Source organism: Cotesia glomerata, linkage group LG5 (genome assembly GCF_020080835.1).
Source record: "Cotesia glomerata isolate CgM1 linkage group LG5, MPM_Cglom_v2.3, whole genome shotgun sequence".
NCBI classification, from domain to species: domain Eukaryota; kingdom Metazoa; phylum Arthropoda; class Insecta; order Hymenoptera; family Braconidae; genus Cotesia; species Cotesia glomerata.
Genome location: NC_058162.1, coordinates 11,242,498 through 11,266,005, shown reverse-complemented (window position 1 = coordinate 11,266,005; position 23,508 = coordinate 11,242,498). Strand labels below are relative to the sequence as shown.

At 35.2% G+C, this 23,508-nt stretch overlaps 1 protein-coding gene and 1 non-coding gene across 3 annotated transcripts in view; both read right to left on the bottom strand.

The window, feature by feature from the left end:
- The window catches only part of LOC123264625 (matrix metalloproteinase-17-like), a 281,705-nt gene that overhangs the window by 31,285 nt on the left and 226,912 nt on the right, over positions 1-23,508 (bottom strand). The gene's annotated exons all lie outside the window — the stretch shown is intronic.
- Trnas-gcu lies at positions 14,878-14,959 on the bottom strand. Its single transcript has one exon. It is a non-coding gene; the product is annotated as a tRNA-Ser (tRNA).

Here is a 23,508-nt window from a genome sequence, read left to right as displayed (position 1 = left end):
GTTTTTTGTGTTATAATCATTTATTTTATCTATAAATGTTCCAAAAATTTTATCAAAATGATTAATAGTTACAGTAACGTTAACAATACGATGTATTGAATACATTTTTAATAATATTGCCGCTTATTTGTATTTTTTCTGTCTCTATTCACATTTATTTGTCAAGCAATTTTTAGTCGCATTATGATAAGTATTCATGAATTTGTTTGTTTTTGTTTTCATGAATAATATGCACTAAATATTGTTTTTGTTCTTTTTTATGCGTTAAATTGTTGATGTATTTTTGAGTTCATCGAAGCGCTCTTTCGGCTACATCGTTAACAATTGTAGATTATTAACAATGTCTAATCCTTCCAAACAATCATTATTGGTGGCTCATGTCTCAAAGTTAATCTCTAGCAATTTTTTATTTATGTTGAATCAAAAAAAAATTTTCATCGAATTTGAATTAATAAAAATTAATTTATTTAAGAAAGAAATCAATGTCTTTTTTTTTGAATTGATAATTTCATTATCTGCATTAACTATATAGCGTTCAGGAGGAATCAAAATCGAAATTTTCATCACATTTTAATAATTTAACGTAGTTGGATCCTGCAAGACATATTTTAAGAAAATTATGAAATTTTTTTTATTGAAAGATCATTATATTAATGATTCACCACCAAAATTTCAGATCAATTCACCACATTGTTTTTAAGCAATGAATTTTCGAAATTGCAACATTTACACGCAAAGGTATAGAAAGATGGTGAAGTTATATAACTTTTATATGTGAAGTTATATACTATAGTATGAAGTTATATACTATAGTATGAAGTTATATACTATAGTATGAAATTATTTGCATCACTCGAGTGGTATGGAAGATTTCATACTAACTTTACCATCTCTCTATACCTCTGCGTATAAATGATGCAATTTCGAAAATTAATTTCTCAAAAACGGTGTGGTGAATCGATCTGAAATTTTGGTAGTGAATTGTTAATATATTTATCTTTCGATAAAAAAAATTTCATAATTTTCTTGGAATATGCCTTGCAGAACCCAACTGTCTTAATCATTTTTCGTTTTACGTGAAGTTATGTATTTGAATCGAAAAAGTCAAATCAGCTTTTCACCAGTTAAACACCACAGATGGTTTTGAATTTGTGCAATACTGCCTCAGAAATTTTCTTAACGGTCGTCCTGTAATGATACAGTCTTTATATAATTTATATCTTGGTATAGAGCTGATGCTGCAAGAGGTGCCAAAAACCAAAATGATACATAAATAAATACTATGAATGAACAAATATCCAAAAGATTTTGTTGCGTTTCAAGATCTAACTCGAAAATGTCCCGAAAAATATATATTTTCAGTAAATAAATTGCTTTTGACATCTAGCGTGCATGGTGAAATGCAACTGGTTTATAAAATTTGATTTCATTGGCACTCTAATAATGCAACTAAAAATTGCTTAACAAATAAATGTGAATAGAGACAGAAAAAATACAAATAAGCGGCAATATTATTAAAAATGTATTCAATACATCGTATTGTTATCGTTACTGTAACTATTAATCATTTTGATAAAATTTTTGGAACATTTATAGATAAAATAAATGATTATAAGACAAAAAACTTTATAGTAAGACTGCAAAACTATGATAATAACTATAAACACAACTTTAACCACAAATAACTTCTAAAGGTATGATTTTATCGAAAAATTATAAGAGAACTTTTTTGTAGAGCATTCAATTTCTCATCAGAATATGTACCGATCATAATTGTGGTGACATTTTTTTTGAAGAAAAAAAAATAATTGCAAAAAGTTCCAAATTCCCATGTTATTTAAATGGGAAATGTAACTCGACTTCGGCACGGTTCAATTTGGTAATTAAGAGCTTATTTGTGTAAGATATTTTTTTTTAGGCCAAGAACTAAAAATCAAGGGGGCGATCGCGAAAAAAAAAATCAACTTGGGAAATAACGGACACCCTAATGAGGAGTAATGTGTTTATCAGACTTTAACTTGAATATGAACCTTATTGCACTATTTATAGCACGCTGTAGTTTTAAATCATTTTCTGCAGTAGAACCAATGAGTACAAGACAACAATAATTTATAAGAAGAACGATGGTTGCTGAGACTAATAATTTATTTACTTCTGGGGTGAAAATGTTTTTCTGAATTTTTAGGTAGTAAGGTAAGATAGTAAGGTAAAGAGCCCCAGTAGCTGCTCAGGGGCCAGTACCTGCTCACTCCATGTATTTGTATATCTGCATTTGTGAATATAGATATACAAATACACAGAGTGGGCAGGTACTGGTTCCTGAGCAGCTACAGGGGCTTTTACCTTACCTAATAGAATATTAACTTTTATAGTCAATTTATAGTTTCGAAAGTTATTTCAGAGCATGTTAAATTCATTTAAATGTATGTAGTTTTTTACATACATTGAGAACAAGCTGTGTTTTAAAAGATACGATGAGTTGAATAAATTTGGTTTAAATCAGGCCATCGACGTGTACTTTTAAATTATCGGAATAATCATTTACACTAAGCAGCTGTTGCAATTATAAAATACCTGGATTAACTTAATAATGCAGTTAATTAAATAATCATTTGAGTGAATCTGCAAATATAATTTCCATATTAATTTTATCGTGATTAATATTCATTATTAATAAAATACATTTTTACCTCATAATCAAAAGATATTTGAAAATACAATTAATCTTATTCGAACGGAGCTATTTATATTGATTTTTAGCTTGTCAATCTACGGGATGAAATCTCGAGAATGTAGTGTTGTCGACACGCTTTGTCATGTCTCACCCTGTTGTAGGTTCGTGAATTGATTGAGAGCCTCGACATATAACTCTAGTGTACTATCCAACGACCGAGAGGCTCTCGAAAGCATCGGTTTTATCCCACTCGATAATCTCTGTCTCTTGCCATATAATTCCTCTTATTTTATCGTCATGTGCCAATCAAATGTTACATACAGATCTAAAGCCCTTGTTAATTGCATCATCTAGCATTTTTATTTTCAATACAATTTTTCGATTAAATTTTTTCTATTTGTAGAAAGAATAGAAACATAAAAACGTAAATGTTAAAAAATGAAGGGCCTGATAAGGGCAAAAAAGGGAAATGGAACAGTGGAATATTTTTTCATAATTATCTTGTGAAGATGAATGAGAGCAGGTGATCGATATTATTACAAATAATGCACAAACTCAATATGGATGCGACTAACATTATTATACAAATAAAGTAGGCCCTTAAAAGAAGTATAATACATTTTGTTTACATGTTGAATAAAGAATCCGTAATCAACTATAAAATATTTATTTGCATATTAAAGCTACGATACTTCTAAATAACGATATTTCAGTGAAAAAATTAGTAAAAAGGGTTGAAAGGGATATCACTAGATCTATTCATGGGAGAGTAAGAAGGTTTCACCTCAGAGGATATATAGATAAGCAGTGACTGCTGAACTCACTTGGAGATTTACGATGCTGCATTTTTTATCCCATTTTTTTAGCTTCACCTTTTGCATGTTACACCACCATCAACAAATGTTGTTTTTTTCTGTATACAATTTTGACCTATTTAGTTGTACTATAATGCAGAAACGTTCTTATCAGGTATCTATAACCTTGTCAGTTTAAAATTAGTTTTGCCAATAGGACCTTGCATTGTTTCTCATACCTTTTTAAGCTCTACATACTTTTAAATTATCAGATATGTAAATTTAAATCTTCCGTTTTTGAAAATACCGAGTTGTCTTACATAATTTTTTATCCGTTATAAACGTATTGTTTTTCAAGTATTTAGTTTCTTATTTAAATAATTGATTATTGGATCAATACAAAAACTTTTAATAATGATAGTACTATTAAATTACTAATTAATAAAATTCAAAGGTTCATGATTATAATAATTATTGCAATGCTATAATTTTGCATTATATCATGAAATTGATCTGGAGTATCTGGAGTATGTACGAAACAAGTGTCTTCAGATCCCATATCATCATTATAGCAACGATAATATGCAAGTTGCAAGAGTACTCAAGAGAGTCCGTGACTCGTAACCCGACTATGAATTAATTAGTCCAGACAACTTGTACGTCATTACAACAAAGACGTATGGAAAATACGTCAACCCATTTATAAACACAACTTGATCTTTTATCTCAATTTTACCGTGCATCTCCTACTTTTTAAAAAGTTATTTTTTAACTTTACATATTCAGAAATTTAATTAAAAAAATTAAACTCCTACACCCGAATCGTTACGATTATTAATTAATGCTAGTTAAAAGAAATATTTGTTTTAGATTTGATATTTTTTTTAAACAGAATTTTACTCAGCACACACCCATTTAAATATGTTAATGTAAATTAATTCGTAATATTTAATAATGATTTTAAGAACATAAAACAAATTAAATTTTAAAACGAAAAATTCTAACTATTCTTAGTCTTCTCTACAGTAGTTTGGATTTGTGACTAAAATGTTCAATGATTTGTCATTATCATACCTGTTTACTTAATATGGTTAAGAAAAAATTAATAGTACAGATTACCGGCAAAAACGGCGTCTAAATTGCGTTATTCAGCGTACGTTATAGATTAATCGGTAGAGAATTACTCATATTGATACTCAGATCTTAATATGTCATATCTCACAAAATTTAACAATTTTACTTTTTTCGAAAAATGAAATCATGTCAATGTTATGCCATGTGAAATTTTTCGGTCAAGTAGTTTTATAACTATTTCTAAATAAATATTATAGTTCTTCAAATTTTATCTATAATTAATCGTTATAATGACCCACTATCGTGTGCAGTTAAATGTCAAGAATGTAGGATACAAAGTATTAGAACGGTGGTAGCGATAAAGATTTTGATAAAACTTTTCTCATATTACTTTCAAGTTGGAAGAAAACTATTTCGGATCTCTTCGATCATCATGGAAAAGAACCACTGTTGTTCCCTTAGAGTAGAAACTGTCTAGTTTCTACTCATTGAATCTAATTAAACTGATTTTAGCCTTATTTTCGGGGATTGTTGTTTATTGTTTATCTTAAAGTAATTACAAGTTTAAAAATGAAAAGTAAACTTTTGGTCTTAGATCATCTTACTTTGAACTTCATGTTTCAATACAAGTGACATAAAAACATAAATTGTGCCATGAGAACAAATATATTTTCAGATTCGACATCTCTCGTTCTACTGGGGGTCATCAACACTCATTGTCTAAAATCGTAGAGTTTCATACCTCGCCATATAAAAGACTACTTTAAATTTATGGTTACTATTTATACTTGAGTATATAGGGGAGGGTAGCCTAAAGCGGGTAGGTTAACAATAAACTCTCAAAAGTTGTAGTTTTTGGGCTTTTATCGCAACATTTTTGGTTTTATTTCTTAAGAGAGACCTAGGCTATGAAGCTAATTGTATACTTATGATGAATCACACTATGACACACTATCAAATAATCAGTAAGTTAATTATATTTTTATAATTAAAGTATGCATTTATCTGTGCATTAAGCACGCGTATATTTGGTGTGTTTTGAGCGCCAGTAAATGTAAAATCTACTCTCTTGGTAGATTAAAATTCACATAAATTTCATTGCATATAATGTTTTTAAATTAATTATTAATTTTAATTTGATTCTTATTGAAATTAATGCATTAAAACAATTGCTTAGAGAATAAATTTATTAAGACTGACAGAATTGTATTTCAAAATCAGCTGATGGCGTGCAGCGCACGAATGTTTTTCTTATTTGCTATTAATATGAACATTAAAAAATTAATTAATTTTTCTAATCATAGTGGAATTTATAGTGAAATATTCATTATTGATATTTATAATTTATGATATTTAATAATATATTGAAATAACTAGCTAAGATTCTTGAGTTTACTAATATATTGAAGCCAATTTAAATTTTTCTGTATATTTTAATAACATATTTTTTATAAATATTTCAGAACCCAACAATCATCACAGGGGTCACAAAATATTATTATTGAAACTGGACATCACCAAGATCAGTTAAACACAAGACATACACTATTAATGTTATGTAAGATTTTATTAATCTAATAGTACCAGAATATACTAATTTTTATTTAAGCTCTCAAGGAGGTACATACGACGAGGTGGTCTATGAGTATAGTAAAAGTCATTCTATTTCATTACTTTACGTAGCTTTAACACGAGTAACAAGTCTTGAAGGGTTGTTTATATGTAACAGTCAGGATAATTTAAGATTTTATCATGGAAGAAGAGTAGATCCATAAGTTTCAAGTTTACAGCAAGAATTTAAAAGATTATCTCTAAACAAACTTACTACATTGCAAGGACTGATCACTGAATTTATAAACTCCAGAAATAAATTAACCATTTATACTTTAAACTGCCAAAGTCTCAGAAAACATACTACTGATTTACAAGATTCTATTTGTCAAAGGAGTAACTTTTTATTACTAACTGAAACATGGCTTCCTGCAGATGAATCAATTGTCACAGTAATACCGTCCTCAGAGGCAACATCAAATAATGTAGCTGAAGTTCCGAACGTTCGTGAAACGAAATCGTTTTTCATTCATAATTTCCACGATATTAAAGAGATCAAGCCAAATATTTCTGAAAAACGTTCTTTTGGGGTCTCGAAGGTATAAAAAAAAATTTGAATCCTCTCCGACTTCCGGAACATCCCCTAATGACTACCCTTAACTTTAAAAAATTCATAATTCCGTGACTATTAAAAAGATCACGCCAATTCTCGCTGAAAATTTTCATTTTGGGGTCTTACAACTATTAAAAAAGTTTGAACCCTCTCGGACTTCCGGAACACCCCCTAAAGCCCACCCTTAACCTTAAAAAATTCATAATTTCGTGTCTAATAAAAAGATCACGCTAATTCTTGCTGAAAATCTTTATTTTGGGTGCTAGAAGGTATAAAAAAAATTGGAACACTTTCCGACTTCCGGAACACCTCCTCACGCCCCCCCCCCCCCCCCCAATGACAGCCCTTATCACTAAAAAATTCATTATTTCGTGTCTAATAAAAAGATCAAGCCAATTCTCGCTGAGAATTTCCTTTTTAGGGTCCTACAACTAGTAAAAAAATTTGAACCCTCTCGGACTTCCGGAACACCCCCTAAAGCCCACCCTTAACTTTAAAAAATTCATTACTCCGTGTCTATTAAAAAGATCACGCCAATTTTTGCTGAAAATCTTTATTTTAGGTACTCAAAGGTATAAAAAAAATTGGAGCACTTTCCGACTTCCGGAACACCCCCTTATGCCCTTCTAAATACCCCCCTTAACGGTAAAAAGTTCATTAATTCGCGTCTATTAAAAAGATCACGCCAATTCTCGCTGAGAGTTTTAGTTTTGGGGTCCTACAACTATTAAAAAAGTTTGAACCCTCTTGGACTTCCGGAACACCCCCTAAAGCCCACCCTTAACTTTAAAAAATTCATTACTCCGTGTCTATTAAAAAGATCACGCCAATTTTTGCTGAAAATCTTTATTTTAGGTACTCAAAGGTATAAAAAGAATTGGAGCACTTTCCGACTTCCGGAACACCCCCTTATGCCCTTCTAAATACCACCCTTATCGTTAAACAATTCATAATTTCGTGACTATTGAAAAGATCACGCCAATTCTCGCTGAAAATTTTTATTTTGGGGTCTCACAACTGTTAAACGAGTTTGAATCCTCTCTTACTTCCGTCAAACTTTGTTTCATTTTCAATAAATAACTCAAAATTCTAGCGTTTGAGTTACAAATGAATCTTTTACGTTTTTATCCCTTTTTATCCCAACTTTTAGTTTAAAAAATATTTTTTATATTTTTTACTCTATATTTAGGATTAAAGATTAAATTTTCAGCTTCTAATTCCGATTATGGGATTAAAAATTAAAAATAATATTTTTAATCACGACTTTGGGGTGGTAAATTTTAGTTTTAATTTTCAATGCAAAATTTCTTAATTAAAAAATTTGCAACCCTGAGTAAGACTAATAATTTCCCGATTTTTTTAAATTTTCAATTTTCTTAGCGGGAAGTTAAAAAAATTAAAATAAAAAAAGTTCCCCACACGATAGGATATTTTTATGATTTAAGAAATTTTGAATCGATTGATACCCTCATTGTGGAAACATATTTTTAATTGTTAACTAATTTTTTTTTTAAACAAATACACAATAAAAAATTTCTCGTCAAATTTAACACAAAAATTTGTGTTAATGACTTTTTTTACACAATCTGTGTGGAATCAAAACTCGATTGTGTTGAATCAACATACTTAAATTCTAAATTCTACACACTTAAATGTTAAATTCTACACAAACATTTTTACACTTGACACAATGAAAAATTTTTTACCGTGTAGAAAGAATTAAAAAAAAAAGTTCTCTACACGAAAGGATATCTTTATGATTCATGAAGTTCTGAATCGCTTCATAACTTAGTACGGTAACAAATTTTTAATTATCTAACTATTTTTTTTAAACAATAGGAAAAATTAAAATAAAAAAAGTTTCCCACACGATAGGATATCTTTATGATTCATGAAATTCAGAATTGATTAATACCTATATTGTGGAATTGATTTTTTAATTTTTAACCAATAAATTCATCAAAGAGATAGAAAAATAAAAAAAAAAAAAGTTTCCCATAGAGGAAAGTACCACGGGGCCTAGCTTGGCCCAGCCTTGGCTCAACTATGTAAAACTCTGGGCCAAGCTTGTAACGAATTGGCGGGAAGTTGCAGGGATGGCCGTTTCATCGAATCTCGACGTTTCGAGGTCCTACGAAGCTTCCCTGACTATTCCCACGATGGTGTCTGTATGTCTGTGAGTATGTGTGTGTGTGTGTGTGTGTGTGTGTGTGTGTGTGTGTGTGTGTGTGTGTGTGTGTGTGTGTGTTTTTTTTTTTTTTGTAGGGGGGGGAATCCTTTTTACGGATTCTAGGCATAGCTGTTTGGCCTGGATATGTGGCGACTCGACGCAGCGTCATACTAACTCGACACTAACGCCCCTACCCACTAAACCCTAAACCCCTTTCTCTTCTATCCTCTGATCCCCCATGGTACCGCTGTAAGGCATTTCTTCGCGGGGGGAGGAATTAGCTGCCGCTCTTCCTTCTGGTGGCTAAGATGTTTTTTATTTCTATCTCCCTTCTAGTTTCTGTTTTCTGCTCTTTTTCTCTCGATGGACCGCAACTCTGTAAGCACTTCAGTGGCAAAGGTGCTCGTGGCGTTCCAGACAGCTTCTGATGACAGCATTTCTTCTACTATTGTCTCCGGTTGAATTCTCTTTTTTAGAATCTTCTCTAATTCATCGCGCTGTTGGTTAAAACGAGGACATGCAAAGATCACGTGCTCCACGTCTTCAGCGACACCTGGGCAGGATGGGCACTCCGGAGAATCGTCGTGCTTAAAGCGGTGAAGATAGGCTCGGAAGCAGCCGTGTCCTGACAACATCTGCGTAAGGTAGTAGTTAACCTCTCCATGACTCCGGTTCAGCCAGTCGTCGATCCTCGGTATAAGACGATACGTCCATCTTCCTTTTTCTGCAGCGTCCCACTGGAGCTGCCATCGGTCGAAGCTGTTTTGCCGTTCTTCAGTTCTGAGCTCTTCAGCGCTTAGTGTAGTTGACCTTTTACGATGATAAAGGTTCCGTCTTTCCTCAGCGAGGACTCTGAGAGGCAGAGTTCCGGAAATAACGCACACTGCTTCCTCGGATATTGTGCGGAAGGCGCTGGCGACTCTTAAGGCACACCGTCGGTATACTGGTCCAGCCTTCCTCCATGATTCTTGCATCTCGAGAGCGTTGGTCCAAATAGATATACCATATGTAAGCACCGATGTGACTACAGATGATAACAGTACCCTTCTGCTCTGCTTTGGCCCTCCGATGTTCGGCATCAGTCGTGCTAGACTTGTTCCCACTGCTGACGCCTTGGCACTGACGTGTTCTACCTGCTGCTTAAAGTTGAGTCGGGCATCAAGCATCACTCCTAAATATCGAATATAAGGTTGTGATGTGATTTCTTGTTCGGCGACTTTCAGCTTAATTGTCTCTACCACTTTCCTGCTGGTAATAAGCACTGCCTCAGTTTTGTGTTGCGCCAGTTGCAGGTTCACTGCGTCCATCCACCGGTTAACGCGCTCGAAAGTGAGATCGAACACATGGTTTATCTCGTCAAGATGTTTGGCAACGATCACTACGGCTACGTCGTCTGCATATGCTACGAGTTTGACGTTTCTTGGCAGAGTTAGTCTTAATAGGCCGTCATACATAATATTCCACAGGAGCGGGCCTAGAACTGAACCTTGTGGTACACCTCCAGAAATAGCATACTACTCCCTTGGACCGTTCTTCGTGTCATACTTCAGGACCCTGTTTTCAAAGTAGCTTGCTACGATCTTAAGAAGGTATTCTGGTACATTCTTCTCTTGGAGGGCCTGCATGTGTGTGTGTGTGTGTGTGTGTGTGTGTGTGTGTGTGTGTGTGTGCGTGTGTGTGTGTGTGTTTTTTTTTTTTTTTGTTTTAAGGGGGAGGAATCCTTTTTACGGATTCTAGGCATAGTTGTTTGGCCTGGATATGTGGCGACTCGACGCAGTGTCATACTAAAACTCGACGCTAGCGCCCCTACCCACTAAACCCTAAACCCCTTTTCCTCTTTCCCCTAATCCCTCATGGAAACCGCCGTTAGGCATTACTTCGTGAGGGGAGGATCTAGCTACTGTTCTTACTTCTGATAGCTAAGGTGTTATTTTACCTTTCTTCTAATTGTTGTCATTTGTTCTTCTTCTTTCGATGGAACGCAAGTCCATAAGGACTTCTGTTGCAAATGTGCTGATGGCGTTCCAGGAGGCTCTTGATGACAACATTGCTTCTACTATTGTCTTTGGTTGGATTTTCTTCTTTAGGATCATCTCCAGCTCATCTCGCTGTGGGTAAAATCGTGGGCACTCAAAGAAAACGTGGTCCGCGTCTTCATTGATTCCTGGGCAGGACGGGCACTCCGGTGAATCATCATGCTTGAAGCGGTGAAGATACGTCCGAAAACATCCATGTCCTGACAACAACTGCGTCAGATAGTAATTGACCTCGCCATGACTTCGGTTTAGCCAAACGTCGATCTTCGGTATGAGACGGTGTGTCCATCTTCCTGTTGTCGCGGCGTCCCACTGCGATTGCCATTGTGAGATGCTGTTCTGCCGTTCTTCAGCTCTGAGTTCCTCGGCACTTTGTGTGGTTGTCCTCTTTCGTTGGTAAAGGTTCCGTCTTTCCTCAGCTAGGACTCTAAGCGGCAAATTTCCGGAAATGACACACACTGCTTCCTCTGATGTTGTTCGAAAGGCGCTTGCAACTCGTAGGGCACTCATACGATATATTGGTTCAGCTTTTCTCCATGAATCTTGCACCTCTAGTGCGTCAGCCCAAATGGATATTCCGTAGGTGAGCACCGATGTGACTACTGATGCCAATAGTAGCCTCCTGCTCTGCTTTGGGCCTCCGACGTTCGGCATCAATCGTGCGAGACTAGCTCTCACTACTGACGCTTTCGTACAGATGTGTTCCACTTGCTGCTTGAAGTTGAGTCGGGCATCAAACATCACTCCCAGATATCGTATATAAGGTTGTGATGTGATTTCTCAGTCACCGACTTTTATCTTAATTGTTTCAACTTCTTTTCGGCTGGTAATAATCACTGCTTCGGTCTTCTGCTTGGCCAGTTGTAGGTTCACTGTATCCATCCACTGGTTGATCTTCTCAAAAGTGATGTCAAACAGATGTTGAATCTCGTCGAGGTGTTTGGCGACGATCACTGCGGCAACATCATCCGCATACGCTACCAGTTTGACACATCTTGGAAGCTTCAGTCTCAGGAGCCCGTCATACATGATATTCCACAGAAGTGGACCAAGAACAGAGCCCTGTGGCACACCACCGGTTATATCATACTCTTTCGGACCATTCTTTGTATCGTATTTCAGCACTCTATCTGTAAAATAGCTAATCACTAGTCTGCGAAGATATGTTGGCACGTTCTTCTCGTCGAGAGCTTGCATGATGCAGTCCCAATTAGCGGAATTGAAAGCATTTTTGATGTCCAAGGCAGCCACCAGGCAGTACTTCTTCGTTCCACCCTTCCATCTAGTTCCTGCGATTGCCTCTTTGGCCGTATTAACAACCAGGTTGATCGCGTCCAGGGTTGATCGTCCTTTCCGGAATCCATACTGGTTGTCTGCCAAGAGTGGGTCGACTACTGCATCTATTCGCTGATGGATGGTACGCTCAAATATCTTACCCACCGTATCTAGCATGCAGAGTGGTCGGTATGATGACGGTTCTTCTGGCGGTTTCTTTCCTTTAGGTAAAAGTACTAACCGTTGCTGTTTCCACTTACGAGGAAAAGTCCCCTCCTTGAGGCATGCGTTGTAAGCGTCTAGAAATAATGTTGGTGCTGCCTTTATGATGGTTTTCAAGGCTATATTAGGGATTCCGTCCAATCCCGGCGCTTTATTATTTCCTACCCAATTACAGGCCTCCAACAATTCTTCTTCAGTGACAGGTGGAATGTCGTCCAGTTCACCTTGCGTTGACTGATAATTGAGACTGTGTTGCTGTGGAAACAGCGCAGTGACGATTTTCTGAAGGAGTTGGGGACACGTAGGTGACGGCATTTGTTGTTTCTTCAGGTGCGTCATGACCACCTTATACGGCCGACCCCACACGTCTTTGTCGACCTCGTATATGAGCTCTTTCCAGCATCTTCCTTTGCTCTCTTTTATGGCCTTATTAAGTTCACGACGAGCTTTTTTGTACTCTGCGATCAGCACTGCAGAGTTAGGTCGTTGATAGCCATGCTGTGATATTCTTCTCTTTCGATGACACTATTTACGGAGGTTGCTGATATGATCATTCCACCAGTGTACCGCAGGTCTTGAATTCATAACACGTTTGCGAGGCATACTGGCATCACAAGCTTGTGTTACTCGCATCATCAGGGCCTTAGTATGTTCTTCTGCACATCCAGTCTCTATCGGATCACTATCGAGGGCTGTTAGCAATACTTCTAGGTCAAGAGATTTCACCTTCCAACCGACGGTGTTAAATTGCTTGATAGGCCCCCGGAGGTTCTGGTCGTTTGACGTTTCCCAGAGTATCGCATGATGGTCACTGGCAGTGTAGATGTCCAGTACCTTCCAGTTAGTGTTACCTTTAGCAAGGCTGGTACTGACACAAGTGACGTCTACAATCGAGCTTGCGTCACCTTTGGTGTAGGTCGGCGTGTCACCACTGTTGAGCAAGACTACATCTAGTGTAGACAGAGCTTCTAGAAGCTCTCTTCCTCGTGCATTAGTCTGCTTACTGCCCCAGTCCACTGCCCAGGCGTTAAAGTCCCCGGCTATCGCCACTGGATGATGTTGCTTCGCGTCCTCGGTCAGTCGATCCAAGAAGTCAGTAAACTCAGCAATTGAGAGGCTAGGTGGTGCGTAGCAGCTGTAAAAACGGATGCCATCTACTGATGCTGCTACAAAGCCAGCGCTGCCATTGGTAGCTACACTCTGGTGTGTGTGTGTGTGTGTGTGTGTGTGTGTGTGTGTGTGTGTGTGTGTGTGTGTGTGTGTGTGTGTGTGGATGTAGGTAAACCTCTCATAACTTTTAACGGCTTGACCGATTTGATCGCGGTTGGTGCCTTTCGAAAGGGCTTGACTGAACTTAGATTTTGAATATACTTTGGAACGATTCAGACCGGTAAATTTTGAGAAATCGCAAAAAAACTACAAAAAAATTTTTTTTCAAATGTGGTTTTTTTGGAATAACTTTTAAACGGCTCTACCGATCAATTCCAAAAACTATTCAGCTCTTAACATCCAAAAACGACGTCGATCGCCGCCAGTCAGTCAAAATTGGTTGATTCGTTCGTGAGTTACCGTTGACGAAAGAAAACCGAAAAAAGTGTTTTTTCGTAATTACTCCGAAATTTTCCGTTTTATCAATTTAAACTTAAAGATTCTTCATGAAGCTTAAAAAACTGCGTCGAATGCCACCAACCGCGTGAAAATCGGTTTTCTCATTCAAAAGTTATAGCAATTTGAAAATTCAAAAAATATTGTTTTATCAAACTTTTATCAAGCATTTAATCTCGAAGAGCTCAAAAGCATACAAATGCTAATTTTTGAGCTCAGAGAGCTCAAAATAATATACAAATTGTATTTATGAGCTTGAAGAGCTCAAAAACGTCATAAGTGCAATTTCAAGCGTTTAGGTATAGAATTGGCGGGCAGTTGCAGGGATGGCCTTCAGGGTCAACCGTTTTCCTAATTTTTTTATGTTAAAAGCTGATTAGTTTTTGGAATCGATTAGTAAAGCCGTTTAAAAGTTATTCCAAAAAAACCATATTTGAAAAAATTTTTTTTCGTGGTTTTTTTGAATTTTTTCAAAATCTACCGTTCCGAACCGGTCCAAATTGTATTCAAAATTTAAGTTTGGCCAATCCCTTTCGAATAGCGCCAACCGCGATGAAATCGATCAAACCGTTCAAAAGTTATGAGGTTTACATACATACACACACACAACATACAGACATAGTGACAACATCGCGGGAATCGTCAGGGAAGCTTCCTGTGACCTTAAAACGTCGAGATCCGATGAAAACTCGATTTTTGCAAAACGGGGTAAAACCAATAACTTCCCGATTTTCGAAAATCTTCGATTTTCTTAGCGGGAAGTTAAAAAAAGTTTTCTGAAATCTTAATCCTCTATTCTTTTCTCAAAGGACAAAAATAAAATGAAACAATTCGAATGTATTGTATAAATTTTCAAAAGATTTCGACGAAGATGGGATTTGAACCCACGCGTGCAGAGCACATTGGATTAGCAGTCCAACGCCTTAACCACTCGGCCACCTCGTCATACAGTATGTCAAGATCGAAATTTAGATAAAAGTGAATTTAATCATTACGATAAAAAACTCGAGTGGCTCTCTTCAATAAACATGCGTGTGAGCAGTTAGAATATCAATCTTTACGAATATTGACTGTTATAAGTTGTGAGACGTCGCGCGCCCATGTGTATATGGATATTTGTGGTTTAATGTCGCAAAACCATCAACTGAGCTTTAACTTGTGATGGCTACGCATGGTGTGTATTATATATTGCCAACAAGGACAGCAAACTAAAATTCCGCTGTTAAGCTTATCTCATATACGATGATCACCGTTCAGGTATTTGCATTCATTTCGAGTATTTATTTTCCAATAAAACTTGAACATTAAAAAAATGTGTGTGTAAATTTCTCACAACTTTTAAACGACTTGACCGATCAAAACGGGGTATGCGGCATATGAAAGAGTTAATTGCTAATAGATTTCATGTACACAGAGACCAAAAAATATTTTACTTACTCCAAAACCAAATAGCTTCTTTCAAGAAAATTAATGTTCTTGGCTTTAGACAAATAGACTGCAGCGCCGCCTTTAAAATGCCACCAAAATTAGATACTATTAATTAAAAACATATTATGCTTACACTGATAAAAAAATTGACTTGACTCAAGAGTCAAACTCTTGAACCAAGAATTCCATTTTGAAGAAAATGATTTTCTTGAGTCAAGAGAATAAATTCTTGACTCAAAAAAATTTTCTTAGACCAAGAATAATTTCTTAGCTCAAGAATTTATTCTCTTGACTCAAGAAAATCATTTTCTTCAAAATGGTATTCTTGGTTCAAGAGTTTGGCTCTTGAGTCAAGTCAATTTTTTTATCAGTGTACAAGAAGCGTGCAATGGATGAGAGGCTTGTACGTTGTACTCGGCCTTATCCGATCGGAGTAGCAGGGTTCGAGCCCTAAAGTTGGTATTGTTTTCCGTCATTTTTAATTTATAGAAAAACTTATATTCTTCAGCCAAACCTTCGATGTTCTTGAGTTGAATATGTTCTTCTCAAACTGTGAATAGCATTTCTTAATTTAAGAAAACCTTGTAGTTTTGAACGAAAAAATTTATATCTTGTTTTAAAAATAAATTGCTTTTTAATAAAAAAGTTGTTTGCTTTATTCAAATTTTGTAATGATATTAATTTAAAAAAATTTTCTTGTATTAAAAATAATTTATTAATTAATTCAAGAACACTTTTGAAGACGATAATGTTCCTGGTTCAAGATTTTTTTTTTGTGTAAGTTTGTGTAAGTTTCTAAACTCTAAAATTTGAAAATCATAAATTTTTCCATTTGTAAAATAAGCTAAACGTAAAAAATAACATTTCTTAAATGTTAGAAGCGTAAATAATGTCTAAAATAAATTAAATGAATTGTAAAATATGAGAAATAAAAAAAATTAGTTATTTAAAAATAAAGAAATTTGCAAATAAATTTATTCGTAAAATCATCAATTAAAAAAAACCCATTGCTAAAATGTTACCAGTTTAAAAATTACTGAACTTTAAATAAATAATTATTAAAAATATTCTGAATTGAAAAATAAATAATTGAAAGGGTTGAGCATATTAAAATAACGTCATACGAAAAATGAGGTTTCGTAAGTTCCTCTCTTGAAAATTTTTAGAGTCGTAAATATTGCCACTTAATAACTTAAACCGCTGATTTCAGCCGATACTAAAATTGAAATTCATTAAAATTGGACGATGCTAAACCTGGACATTCGTAAAATCGACCGTTTCAAAACTTGAAAATTCGTAAAATAAGCTTATTTTACAAATGGAAAAGTTTATGATTTTCAAATTTTAGAGTTTAGAATCCTCCAAATTTAGGGTTGACAATAAATTCCTAAACATAGAAACCGGCTCAAATCAATGAACGCGATTGTACATACACCACTTTGAAAATAGTGATAATAGCTTACCAAGAGCTCAAAATGTTGCCATCTAATAAAAACGAAAATAATAATTTTACAATATTTGAAGATATGAGTTATAAATTTTATGAAGATCATGATCATCAAGGATATTCAAGTGGCTTGCTTTTGAATTGTGCCAATAATTGTGTTAGTATAAAAATCGAAATATCGATAAGTTGAGAAACATTTACTGATGTACATCTGAATAAACAGTTGAATGATAAGTAAATAGTTTAATTGGGGAGACAAATTGAACGTAAAATAATCGGGCTGGTTTTAATTATTGAGCAAGTGATGACTACCAGGTATTATTCAAGAATTCAGAGATAATAAAAATCAACCACATTGCGTTCATGGCTAATATTAAATGGCATCATGATGACGTCATATTTGAAACTATTCAATACCTGTTCCGTAGCAATGTTCTGTAATGTGTTAGTGCAAAAGGCAGTTAACTGAACCCTACGGTTGTGTCAAAGTAATCTTGCTATATAGATAAATATAACTAGAATAGAAAAATGAATAGCTCAAAAGGTAAAATAGTATAAGGTTGGCAAGTGGTCATCCAGTAAATGGAACCGAAAATGAGAATCTAACTTGATTTACTTCGATATTCCACTGATACTCCAATTCAATCAGATACCTCAATTTGTATATGCATGCTATCAGTTTCACAGCACAGTTTTTTAGTATAACATTATATCTATCTCTAGCGATTATTATAAAAGAAAATCGAATAAGAAAAAGCTTAGAAAGTGCTGAAAAGTATGCTTCTAATGCTCATATCGATCTTTGATTGAAAATTTTGATTAATAAATGGTAAAAAAATATAATTATCATTATAGACAATTGATGAAAAGAAAAGATCTAAAAAAGGCCATTTGGTATCCGAAATGAAAGTAGATTTCATACTAAAATAACTTAACAATTTAAAATGCTGTCATTTCTAAAATAATTGACCGATTTAGCTCATCTTCGAACTTGACCTTCGTAATCGTCCAAAGAATATGTATGTTTTTTTAATTTTAATTTTAAATTTAAAATTTTTTAATAGGAGTTTTGTTTAGGCATTTTTGCTGAAATTTTTAAATTTGGCCGAACAAAACTCCTGTTAGAAAATTCTATGAAAATTAAATAAATCCTTAACGCTCAAAATATGTCAGGAAATGCCCAAACACAACTCCTGTTAAAAGCGGAACTCAAAATTACAATTTTAAGAGGTCCATCAAGGAAGTTACATTTTGGCACACCCTAATATATGGGTCATTCCACCAAATAAGAACATTTTTACGGGGCGACCCTCGCGGATTATGTTTAAAATTTATGAAGGTGTTCTCTATAATAAGAAATAAATTCCCTACAAGTTTTAGCCCTTAATATGCAGCGGTTCTGGAGTTATGATTTTTTGAAATTTTGAAAAAAAATTTTTCTTAACTTTTTTATTAATTTTTCTGATGAGGAAAACTTTTTTATTAAAATCCACTAAAAATCTTATCTTGTGGGAAAAATTCTCAGCTTTTGAATGAAAATATCCATTTTATCATAAACACATCAGAAGACCCTTTGAAATCCAATTAAAAATTGATTTTTCTCGGTGTACGGTGCAAGGTACATCCAATTTGATTTTTTTTTCTGAAAAATCAGAGTTTTTTACATAAAATATATGGTTTTCACGATGTGCATATTTTTTTTTCAATCACAATTAAATTAAACGTTATATCCGCTAAGTGTTATACGATTATTCGGGATAGTAAAATAATTTTCTGTTAAATATTTAAAATTTCAAACTGCTCGTTAAAAAATTGAGTTTATACGATGCAGATAGCGCTCACAACTACGATTCCATTTTCTTATTTAGGATGTAATTTTCCAAAATTTGCAAGAAATACTGATTGGATTATGGAAACTTAACCAATTTATAAAAATTTATTGAATAAATTGATTTGTAATAATCTAACGAAATCGTGCTTCTTCAGAAGTTGTAATAGATGTCCAAACAATGAAGAAATCATTAATTACTTTCATGCATCGTTTAAAGAATTTGATGTAAATGAAATCTAATTTAAAATGTGGACATCAACCGATCGATGTATCATTGTAAACGTTATTTCGGATTCCGATGACTTATTGATACCTTAGCGACGCAACTTGAAAAACTTTTAAAACATGATTTTATAGTAAAAATACGAAGTCGGTTTTTCCTTAATACGAAATTAAATTTGAAGAATGGTGAATTAGCGGTAGTTTTTAACTTGGTAGAAAATTGCGTTTGTTGTGCACCCTGTTTAAAATTTCCAATAGGATCCCATCAAAAGCGACAAAAGCCACTTAAAAACCCATAAATTTTATTGGTTTCTAAGTGGCTTTTGTCGCTTTTGATGGGATCTTATTGGAGCTTTTCAACAGGGCAGGAAGCTGCTCAAGGCTATCATTGGAATAATGACCAAGCTACTATATTTCAAATGGTGGTTTACTAAAACGAAAATGATACTATTAAGCATTTAGGCTTAGTTAGTATCTCAGATTGCCTTAAACATGACACAGTTTTGATTTATTTATTTCAAGAACAATTGATTTCTTTTTTAAGAGAAAAATTTGCTGTTATTGAAAGGATTTTTTACTTCTCAGATGGAGCACCTCAGCAATTTAGAAATAAAAAAAAATTTACTAATTTATGTTATCATTATGCTGACTTTAGAATCATCGTTGACTGGTATTTTTTTGCGACTGCCCATGGAAAAGGACCATGCGATGGGCTTGCAGGTCCAGTAAAACGACATGCTGCTAGAGCTTCATTACAAATGGAAAATAAAAAACATATACTGGCACCACAAGATTTGAATTCCTGGGCAATCAAGAATTTTACAGGCGTTGATTTTACTTTCATAACGAATGATGATTATTTAGGAAAAAAAAAATGTGTTAGACGTACGATATTCTTTATCAAAAACGGTAAAGGGTACACAGACATTGCACACTTTTACCGATAAATGATGAAATTGGATATGCTCTTATTAAAACTGTATCAACATCTGAAAAGTTCAAAAATAAAAGTATTTTAATTATAAAGATTTTACGTTTAATTTAATTGTGATTGAACAAAAAATATGCACATCGTGAAAACCATATATTTTGTGTAAAAAACTCTGATCTTTCAGAAAAAAAAGTCAAATTGGATGTACCTTGCACCGCACACCGAGAAAAATCAATTTTTCCACTTTAATTGGATTTCAAAGGGTCTTCTGATGTGTTTATAATAAAATGGATATTTTCATTCAAAAGCTGAGCATTTTTCCCACAAGATAAGATTTTTAGTGGATTTTAATAAAAAAGTTTTCTTCATCAGAAAAATTAATGAAAAAGTTAAAAAAAATTTTTTTTCAAAATTTCGAAAAATCATAGCTCCAGAACCGCTGCATATTAAGGGCTGAAACTTGTAGGGAATTTATTTCTTATTATAGAGAACACCTCCATAAATTTTAAACATAATCCGCGAGGGTCGCCCCGTAAAAATGCTCTTATTTAGTGGAATGACCCATATATAGTATATATATATATATATATATATATATATATATATATATATATATAAAAGGGTGCTTCATTTGAGACGACTATTTTTTTTTTCTCACTCCATTGACGAAATATTGTTCTTTACATAGAAAAAAAAATTCTCACCAAAGGATAGTTCTTAATTTCAATTTTAAGTACTCACTGGATGAATTTGAAGTTTTCTCATTTAATTAACCCGTTAAAATCATTTTTTTTGCTTAAATTATCTATAGCATAGCGACATTTCATGATATTCATTTGACCATGGGCGGAAGTTGTAGAGGGATCCTTCCTCTTTAAAAGCTCTGACAGCTTATTTCCAATTTATGAGCTATCTCGCCAGTAAAAAATTGTATATTTGATTTTTGCTCAAAAGTCGTGGTTTTTTTATTTTTTCTCCTAAACTATTGATCTGACACCAAAATTGCAAAGGACCTTTTTTGTAAAGAATTTAATTTTCTACAAGATAGATTGATAGCTGAACCCTTTAAATAAAATTCCTCTGAGATAAATTTAATTAATCACAAGAAAACAATAAATGACACTATTTTATCGTAATTTTTATACTTTTTAATAAAACAACAGTTGATAAAAAAATTAGGATGACGGTTGACTCTAAAGGCCATCCTTGCAACTTCCCACTCATTTTGTACTTAAGCGCTCAAAGTTACACATTACGTTTTTGAGCTCTTCGAGCTCGAAAATATGATTGCTGTGTCATTTTGAGCTCTCCGAGCTCAAAACTCTGATAGCAGTTTAATAAAACACAATTTTTTGAATTTTCAAACGGCAATAACTTTTGAATAAATGAACCGATTTTCACGCGGTTGGCGGCCTTCGACGCAGTTTTTAAAACTCCATGAAGGACTATTAAGTTTAAATTGATCGAGCCAGTAATTTCGAAGTAATACCGAAAAAACACTTTTTTCGGTTTTTTTTCGACAACGATAACTCACGAACGAATCAATCGATTTTGACCGGGCTTGCGGTGATCGACGTGGTTTTTTATCTTCAGAGCTTATGAGATTTTGGAATAGATCGGTAAAGCCATTTAAAAGTAATTCCAAAAAAACGACATTTCAAAAAATTTTTTTTTGTAGTTTTTTTGAGGTTTCTCAAAATCTACTGATTCGAATCGGTCTAAATGGTATTTAAAATCTAAGTTTAGTCGAGCCCTTTCGAATGGCGCCAATCGCGATGAAATCGGTCAAACCGTTCAAAAAGTATGAGAGGTTTACATACGGCCACACACACACACACACACACACACACACACACTCACGGAGGGTAGCGTTGTTCGCGTCCGTAGGTTCTGCTTTTACACCCTACACGTGCTCTCCGGGTAGTGCCAAATGAACAACACCAAACAACGATATAGAAATGTCAGAAGATTTTCAAACATCGTTTACAGTACAGAGGATGGATACCTCAGTGCCGGCGAGGGAAGGCGTGCAAACGGGACTAAACTCGTCGTTATCAAGCGACCGTTTGAACAGTGGAGTAGACCCCATGGCTCTGTTGTCTAGCAATGCTAGCAAGGTTACAGGGAGTACGAAATCAGCCCAGATGGCAGAGAACGGACAGCTGAGCAACATTCCTTCAAAAAGTGGAGGACCTTTTGCTCCTGCCACTAATCAAACCCACCGAGGAAGAATGAACTCTCTACCGACCGTCACCGGCCAACAGTCACCAGTGGAGAGGCTCGGCAACAAGATTGATGAGTTAGCCGACTTCATAAAAGACAAAAAGAATCTCCACCATGAGATCAGAAAATTGGTTTCGTCTATTAGTACGGCATATAGGCTGGCCAACAAATCACCAACGAAGTCGGCGTCAACGACTCAAACATCTCCGAGTCTGAACAGAAAATCACAGCCACCTCTGACCACTCCTAAGAAATTACCACAGCAAGGAGATGGCAACAAGAAGAGGCCGCTGTCCACGCTCAGCCCTTCCTCAGATATTGACAAGCCAGCACAGAAAAAGACAGCCCGGGATGATACCTGGACCAAAGTGACTCGGCAAAACAAAAAAAAGAAAGAACAGGAGCCAGTGACTCAAGCTGCTACAGCCCAAGACCAGCCAAACAGCGGTGGCTCCAAGAAACCAAGGAGGAAGAAGACAAGAACTAAAGCTGTCCTAGTCCAACCAGCTGAAGGGCGAACATACGGCGATCTCCTGAAGGAAATCAAGGCCAAGGTAAGCCCTGTCGAGACGGGCGTAGACATAAGGTCTATTAAAAAGACGAAACACGGAGGCGTTCTCCTTGAAATGGCTCGAAAGACCGAAGACAGCAAGGCATTCACCGATGCAGTAAGGGCAGCCACTGCAAACATCGGCACAGTCAAGACGCTAACACCAACAACAACGATCGAGATCCTCGACTTAGATGAAATCTCCACCGAGAGCGGAGTCCGTGAAGCACTCAAACGTGAATTTACTGACAACCTGGAGGTCAAACGGGTAAATTTGACAAAACCCACACCACGAGGTAATCGGGCAGCCTTCTGCGAACTAGACGAGCCCAGTGCGATTAAGGCCCTTGACAAGGCCCGTATACGGATCGGTTTGGTGAACTGTCGTATACAACCAATAGTAAAAGTAACACGTTGTTTTAAATGTCTTGGTTATGGACACCAAACACGTCAGTGTGCGGGACCAGACAGAAGCAGGTGCTGCTACAAATGTGGCGGAGAGAACCACAAGGCCGTAAACTGCACGGAGAAGTTAAAATGCTTCCTTTGTGCTTCGGACAAAGATGCCCAGGATAGTCTATGCCATATTTCTGGCACTGGAACGTGTAAGGCATTCCGCAAAGCACTTGCAGAAGCCACGAAAGGTCAGAAATGACACGCATACTACAAGGCAACCTGAATAGGTGCGCCTTGGCGCAAAACCTGCTGCGCCAGCGTGTTTTCGAAGATAAAATTGACGTCTGCTTTATCTGCGAGCAATATCTAAACATCGAAGGTAAAACATGGTTCGCAGACGAAACGGGCACGGCAGCAATTTGGATTGTGAACACAAAGAACGTTACCGTCAACAACAGCGGAGGTG